This window comes from Pseudorca crassidens, chromosome 16 (assembly GCF_039906515.1).
Source record: "Pseudorca crassidens isolate mPseCra1 chromosome 16, mPseCra1.hap1, whole genome shotgun sequence".
Classification (NCBI taxonomy): domain Eukaryota; kingdom Metazoa; phylum Chordata; class Mammalia; order Artiodactyla; family Delphinidae; genus Pseudorca; species Pseudorca crassidens.
The window spans coordinates 83863735-83872081 of NC_090311.1; the positions used below are offsets into that span (position 1 = coordinate 83863735).

The 8347-nt window shown below is 54.0% G+C and overlaps 1 long non-coding RNA gene across 1 annotated transcript; it reads left to right on the top strand.

Moving 5' to 3' along the window:
- Positions 1–2687: 2687 nt before the first annotated feature.
- Positions 2688–7392, top strand: LOC137208568 (uncharacterized). Its single transcript, XR_010935669.1, has 4 exons — positions 2688–2834; positions 3716–4061; positions 4227–4360; positions 5842–7392. It is a non-coding gene; the product is annotated as an uncharacterized lncRNA (long non-coding RNA).
- Positions 7393–8347: the final 955 nt, after the last annotated feature.

An 8347-nucleotide genomic window follows, 5' to 3' on the forward strand; every position in this document is an offset into this window, starting at 1 on the left:
TGGGCCATCACATGGGGACCATCACATGTGGACGATAGCAGGAGAGAGAAATCCACTTCTATCTTGAATCCTGATTGCTTGGGGTCTCTGTGAGAACACTTGAAATTTTTCCTAATGAAAACAGCCCCCGGAGAGGCCCCAACTTGCAGGATCAGACTCTGATTTGAAGGCAGAAGTTGAATGTGACAATGGTGGCAGCTAGAGGAGCTTCGATGGAAGTGCTACCGAGTTAGCTGGAAACACAGAGCTCACCATCTCCACGTGTCTCCACCACCCCTCTGCCTTCCGTGGTCACCTGGACACCAAGTCTTGCCTTTTCTGTTGTCCAGGGGCTCTTACCATACTGTACGGGCTTCCTAGAGACTTTCTCTGTCTCTCTTCTGTCTTTTCTCCTATCCTTTCTACCCTTTGCTACCGGTTGAATCTTTGTAAAAGACGGATTTCAATATCTTGATTCTCCCTCATCAGACCCCCGTGTGACTGATGACCTCATCCTCTGTCTCCTCCTCCAGTGAACGTTCCCCGCCTGCTGGGCGGATCCCACATCCTCAGAAACCTGTTGGTTTCACGTTCACTTCCAGTCTTTGCCCATGGTGCCATGACAGTGATGCCTTTGCCTTTTCTTGTCTAATATCAGCCCAGTCCCCTCAGCAAGAAGGCCAAGCTCATCCCTGCCCACTCTGACCTCTGCTTCCTCTGGGTCCCATGCTGTCTGTAGTCGCTCATCTCACTATTCTTGGTATGATGTGTCTCTTATTCATTCCAATAGCTAGTAGAATCACAGAAGTTTGGAGTTTGTCAATGACTCCGATGTGTTTCTCGCCAGCTGGAATATAAATTCAGAGAGTCCTAATCAAAGCCCCATTTTACAATGTCCCCCTTTTCCAATCACCGCTTTGATCATAAGAGAATAAAACTCAAAAACCAAACTCCCCAGGCGGCTATCAGGGGCTGCGCACTTAGAACCTTTCCTCGAGTAGCGCGTTTTACGGGAGGTGTTGGTGCCACTGTACCCTTTGAAGGAAATCACAGCCCTCACCTCCTGTTTGGAGGTTTGGAGAAAACAGCGATGTGACAGTCCATCGAACACAAAGCAAGTTGTGGGTAGCGGGTGAGTCCCGGGTTCCTGAGCGTCTCACTTGAGTTGAATTGACGGATCACAGCTCATTCCCGGCCTCCCTGTGTCAGAAAGAGAATCTCTTCTGTTGTAAGAAGCAGGACAGGAAGGGCTCCCTGGGCATCTCTGGATGATTTAGATTTATAATACTGGATTTCTTTCTCTAGAAGAGCCTAGATCGTCTCAGAGACAACCTCTAATTCCAAACACAATGGCAAGCACATAGTGGGAGCACAATTAACGCCTGCTGGCTGTCTGGGAATTGCATGGCTCGCCTTAAACGTTAGCTGGGGGATGCAGTTCTGATCTCAGAGAAGAAATCATCCACCCATTTCCCTTTTCCTTGTCACATTGCTTCCTAAAGTTTCCCTCCAGTTTCTAGCTAGCCTGGTTTTCGCTTCCTGCCTGATTTCTGCTTCTACCTGCTTTGTTTTTCGTGCTCTTGACTCTCTAGCTACCGTATGGAGAGCGAGCTATTATGGAGTCCTCAAAAACAAGCAGGTTTTCTAGTGTGCTGTGGGTTTTTTCTTTTCCTTTCAAGAGGCCGTAGGCTTCAAAGGTTTGGTCTGGCATTGAAAGCTGGGGTGGGCACTCAGATTCCCTGGGCAGTCAGAAATGTCTCCAGCCCAGCAAGACTGAAGTGGTTTGGTAGAATCTGTTTAAAGAAAGAACTCAGCCATCCTAGTGCTTTAGCATTTGCTCTGTTGACAGTAGCAGGTGTTTGCTTTGAAGCATACTAGTAAAACGAGGTAAGTGTGAGTCGTCATGTCAATCATTTTTTTCTAGCTTCTGTATTTTTTTTCTGTTGAGGAAGCTTCTAAGTCGGCGAAAAGAAGGTCCTTGCTCTGCTGATTATCTTCCTGAGTGGAGGCCCGAGAGGCAGGAGCTGGGTGTGGTTTTGAGCAGGTGGGGGAAAGGAGTGCAGTGCAGTCGCGCTCCTCCCTCCAGGTGGCGAGCAGCCCAGCTGGTCCTGGAAGCCCTGAGCGTTCAGAGCTCCTGCAGGGCTGTTACCATGATTTAAAGCCCCGAGAATATGAACTAGTAGGAGGTAGGTTGGGGGTGGATGGTGTCATTCTGGCCCTGAAATGTCCCCATAAATCAGTACAACCCCCGCAGACTCCCTTCCAGCTGGTCTCTGGAGGCCCCCTGCCCACTCTGCTCTCACAGGGGACAGGAGGCGAGTCCTCGGGTCGGTGGACGCTGCCCAGGCCGCCTGCCCTCCTGCAGCCCCTAGAGGAACCAGCCCAGAGTCCTGGGCCCAGGCTGGCGCTCAGGGTCTGGTTGGGGAGGATTTGACTTTGGTGGTCGTGGTGATGTGACTTTAATGCAACAGTTCTGTCCTGTTGGATAAACACAGTGGCACTCTCTGAACCAGGGACAAGCCCTGTTTGTTCCTTCTCCTTTGTGCTTTGTTCCCGGCGTGTCCCTGGCACGGCCTGGCATGGCCGTGCCCCAGCGAGCTGCCAAAGCTCCGCTCTGCCCTCGAGTAAGATGGGGACACGTTGAAGGTCAGCCCTCTCCCTTCCCCGAGGGCAGAGGACAGGCTGAAACCCAGCCAGGGTCCCCGGGTGCTGCCACTTGGAAGGTTTAAACGTGTCCCCTGTCCTAGCCTCCACCCAGGTCACCTGTTCTCTCTCCTCGCAGCACGGAGAGCTGGGCTCAGGGCAGCTGGGGTGAACTTTGCCCCCTGAACTCATTGACCTCTCCTGCTAGGCAGGTAGGCACAACTTCATTTCTTAGTAGAAAATCAAGTGGGAAAGAAGACCTGGCAGCAGCGACTCTTTAGGAGCCGAAGAGGGAGATTTGGGTGACCCTGCACCTCGAGGATGAATCCCGAACCCCTCCAGGCACTGACGGCAGTAAAGTTGCCCTGCCTGCCCCGGGGTCCTCCACTCACCCCCTCCCTGGGCTTCAGGGTGCAGGAGCAGGAAGCCTCCTTCTGGGAGGGGACCTGGGGCTTCCTGTCTGCTGTGGCGGACTCCAGCCACCTGACTGTGGACTCACACGTGCTTCGTTGGCTGGTTGGGTTTTGGTCACCAGGGGACTAAGAGCAGGAAGGAGCAGTAGACAGATAAGACCTGCCGCTCTGGGGTCGCATCCAGGGCGGGGCCATTGTCCCCGCACGGCTGGGGTGGGGTCGCGGTCTCTGCACTCCCAGGGGCCGACGCTCCCTAAGCACGCGCTCTGCCCACACGGCCCTTGCCGCTGTGTCTGCCCTGCCCTGCCACTCTGGCCTCGCACAGGTTACTTCCCACCCTTGTGCCCCCCTCCTGCAGCTGCTGAATTAATTACGAGCAGCATCGTTGCACAAGAGCTCTGTGAAGGTTGGGACAGCAAAGGCAAAGCCCTAGAACAGTGCCTGGCACAAGAAAGTGACCAACTTCTCTTTTTGTTGACATTTCCTGTCCATCGATGTATGGTTTCTACTGTTGTTTTATGTTTAGTCAAGGATTAGATCTCATTCCTGGTCCTTTGTGTCCTGAATTCAGACTGCGGGGACACACACCTGCCTTCGAGACTTTTCACTCTGAAAGGTCATTCGCGTCTTAGGATCAACTCTCGTTCGAACTGTTCCCCTCTTTCGTCTTGTGTCTGCAGAATGATGTTTTCCAAGCCCAGGACAGTCTGGAGCGGGGCTGTCCTTGCTTCCGTGTGAGCATCCTCGCTGCGTCCCGGTTCCTGCCCGCGTGCGCGGCGCTCGGCGGGGCCGGCAGGGGGCGCTGAGCGGCCGATCCCAGCTCCAGGCCGGGGCGGGGTTCCGAGGCACTAGCCGACCTGCTGCGGGGGAACTGGACCCTACCTTGGCTCGGGGCCCCGCTGCGCACCTGTGCACGTAGAGCTGTGGAGGCGGAAGGCTGTGTGTTGTAGCTATTGAGAGTTTTGCAGGCAGACGGCCCCGTGATGAGGCTTCTCGGCTCTGCTTCCTCGGGCTGCAGCCCCCTAGGTACTGGGGAGGTTGCCCTGGAGGGGCGGGGCCGGGGGTGGCGGGACAAGCTGTTGGAGTCGCTGGGTGGCTGGCAGAGATCTCAGTCACCAGGGTGATTTCTGGGCTTGACCGTTGGCGCTGATCTTTTCTCTCCTGGACCCTCACCTCCTTTTCCTCTCCCAGGGTTCTGCTCCCCCTGCCTGTGTGTGGGGCTTAGGGCTGCCGCCTGCAGTAATGCTGAAGCCCCCGGCCCATCCCACAGGGCCAGATGGACTAGAGGAGGGGGCGAGCCGCCAGAGGGCTGAAAGGAAGGCCAGGTAACTCCTTCCAGCTCTCGCTTCACCTCTCAGGGGCATTCTGCAGCCCTCTTCTGGGCTCTTGTCACTTGGAAGGCAAAATTAGCCACAAGCTTCTTCCCATCCCCACCCCACCCTGCCAGGAATAGGGGATGTCACAAGAGTCCGACCCCAGGAGAGCGATCCGTACGGCCCGGTGCACAGAACTGGCAGTGAGTGGGGTCATCACCCTGAGTGGCGTCCATCCTCCCCAGGCCTGGGCAGCCAGGCAGCTAGGAGCAGGGCTGCTGGAGGGCACCAGGAGCCTGGTGGTGGCAGTTGGGTCAGAGGAGGGTCAGGCATAGCGTCCAGGCTCGGCGTGGCTCGGGGGACCGTTCAGGTCTGGGTCGACGCTGGTGGTTTGCTTTGGGACAGGTCTGGAAGTCTCCAAGCGTCCTGTCCTCTAAACCCAAGTGAGGCCAGGCCTGCCCTGCAGCTGGGGGGCTGGTCTTGATGCTTTCTGACCAAGGGTAGGTTTAGTTTGTTTCCATTTGAAACCCTGGATCTCTCTGTGGAGGGATGAGGTCCCTGTGGGTACAGCGACCAACTTGTGCTGGTCGTAGCCCTGAAAGTCCTGCATCCGGGGTCACCCAGGCCACCTCGTGGAACATAGCACATAAGGCATCCATCTCAGGTGAGGCCCCTGCAAGAGAGCTGTGTGGCTCTTGGGTGACTGGGTGACAGGGCACCAGGAAGGAAGGCCACGCCACCCCCCGCCCCCAGCCCCCGAGCCGGTGCTGCCTCGCCTGGGCATCTCACAGCGCACGGTGAAGGGCAGCCGGGCTGGGCCTCCATCCACCAGAGAACGGCAGGGAGGAGGTCAGAGGCGGACGAGTCCCCAAAGAGGGCACCTGGCAATGGCTTCCTGCTTCTGTCTGGGAGCCCCTGCTCTGCCCAGTGGCCCGGCCTCAGGAGCAGGGCCGGCCAAATGGCAGCTCGCTGACCTCTGCCTCTAATCAGCTGCCCCTCCACACACAGACTGCGGCAGAGCTTGTAAAAAGCCAGGCTTTTGGGCTTCCCTGGTGGCGCAGTGGTTGAGAGTCCGCCTGCCGTTGCAGGGGACACGGGTTCGTGCCCCGGTCCGGGAGGATCCCACATGCCGCGGAGCGGCTGGGCTCGTGAGCCATGGCTGCTGAGCCTGCGTGTCCGGAGCCTGTGCTCCGCAACGGGAGAGGCCACAGCAGTGAGAGGCCCGCGTACCACAGGGAAAAAAAAAAAAAAAAGCCAGGCTTTCTTCCAGACCCTTGAAAAGCTCAAAGAACCGATATCCTTTGGATATCCGGCCATAGAGACAGGTGGATCTGAGGGTCTTGAGGACTCTGGGTGCCCCCCTCTGCCTGTACTGCCTATCACTGTCAGTGTCCCCTGTTCTGGGGGAAGGGGAGCCCAAACCTGCCAAGACAAGCTCTGTCCTGTTTTATGGAATCAGGCTGTGCCCTTTGACCCCGCACTGCGTCTTACAGCAGGAACCCTCCTGGCCACGGGGGCCGTGAAACAGATGTCAATCCCATCCCAGAGCAACGGGATGTCAAGCATCACATCCCATCGGTGTGTGATGAGCCAAACACATGGGCCGCGGTGAGTCAGTTGGGCCCCGCTCTGACCAGACGCTCCCTCCACAGCCCCGCACCCACCTCACTCCTGCTCTTCTGCAGGACCCCGGACCCCGGGTGTGCTGGGGAGTCCCAGGCACAGCTGTGTGCCGGGTGGGAGCAGGGCTTGCAGGCTCTCGTGCTGTTTGTGCACCAACGTCTTTAATGCTACCCTAAACACCAGTAGAGAGTTTCTAGGGGACAGTGAAACAGCTCCTTGCCCTCTGTCCCAGAACAAAGTGCTCAAGAAATGCTTGTTGAATGGATGAATAAACTCCACTTATGGAACAAGAAGCTGAGATCTCCAAAGGGAACCCGGTTTAGTTACTTATGGGAATCTAGAAGCAGGATAGGGCTAGCGTGGAAGGGGAAAGCTCTTTTTTTTTTTAATTTACTTTCCTCACACAGGAAGGCTGAAGTGGCTACAGTGTGGGTTTTAAATACTATGTTCCCTCTTTCTTCCAGGCACTTATGTACTTTCTTGACAGTTAAAAGAAATTAACTAATTAATTAATTTTGGGCTGCGTTGGGTCTTCGTTGCTGCGCGCGGGCTTTCTTTAGTTGTGGTGAGCAGGGGCTGCTCTTTGTTGCGGTGCGTGGGCTTCTCATTTCTGTGGCTTCTCTTGTTGCAGAGCACAGGCTGTAGGCGCGCAGGCTTCAGCAGTTGTGGCTCACGGGCTCTGGAGCGCAGGCTCAGTAGCTGTGGCTCACGGGCTTAGCTGCTCTGCAGCATGTGGGATCTTCCTGGACCGGGGATAGAACCCACATCCCCTGCATCGGCAGGAGGATTCTTAACTACTGCGCCACCAGGGAAGCCCCGGGAAAGCTCATTTTAACACACCTTCCTTCCCCTAATGACCTCCACTCTCCTCTACTGCCCAAAGGGTAGAGGATAAGATACGCTCATTAATGCTCTGATATGAACAGTGGAAGGCTGGCCGGCACCTTTTCCCCCCTGCCCCCAGCCTGTCTTCTGCCCCTCAGCCCTCTGCCTTGATTGGCTCAGGTGGGCTCAGTTTGTCAGAGATCCAGAGCCCAGGCCCTCTGGGTTTTCCTTTCCCGTGGTATTTGGCTGAGCCTCTCCTGAGGCCAGTGGGCAAGTATGTGGCATCTGTGTCCACATAACTCGTGGCACCATCTTGGGCTGCAATGTTTCTATCTGTTGCTTCACATCTCCAGTTTCTGGATCATTTGGGGTGGAGGTGAGGATTGAACTCTCCCTTTTTCTTCAACACACGCACACATGCAAAAACACACACATACAGATGCAAACACACACACATGCAAACACACACATGCAAACACACACAGGCACACACACAGACACACACATGCAAACACATACACATGCAAACACACACGCAAACACACTCATGCAAACACACATACACATGCAAACGCACGCATGCAAACACACATGCAAACACACACATGCAAACACACACATGCAAACACACATACTCATGCAAACACACACTCATGCAAACACACACATGCAAACACACACTCATGCAAACACACATACAGGCACATGCAAACACACACACACGCAAACACACACGCAAACACACACACACAAACACACACTCATGCAAACACACACACATGCAAACGCACACATGCAAACACACATACACGTGCAAACGCACACACGCAAACAACACACATGCGAACATGCACATGCAAACACATGCAACCCACACACATGCAAACACACACATGCAACCCACACGCAAACAAACACACACATGCAAACACACATGCAAACATGCACATGCAAACACACACACAGGCACATGCAAACTCACACATACATGCTCCCCACCCCCCATGCCTCAGACGTCTGACACTGGTTTTATCACCTGCAGTTGTGACCCACTAATGAAATAAATTTGGTGAGTTGTGACTAGCGTTACAAAAATAAATAAATAAAATAGAATAGATATTAAGTGTGAGTTTTCTCTTTGAGCTGATGAAAGTTCTGAAATTCTAAAAGTTCTAAAGTTAGATTATGGTGACTGTTGCACAACTCTGAAAATATACTAAATACTATCGAGTTGTACACTTCAGGTGAATTTTGTGATATGTAAACCATCTCTCAATAAAGCTATGTATATAAAAAGATGGGCAGCCCTACAAAATCCTCAGGCTGTCCATTTGTGCACTTTATTACGGTGTGTGCTACACCTCAATTAAAAATTCAATATAAAAATAAGAATAGAAAATATCAGAGTACCTCACTTGTAGTAAGGGCTAGCATCGTTTTTATGAAGTGTGTGTGTGTGCACGTGGGGCTACAGCAGAACGTGTTTCTTACCGTGAGTTGTTGCTTAAAATGTTTAAAGCCAATGGCCTCCATCTGCCCAGTTAGAGCAGG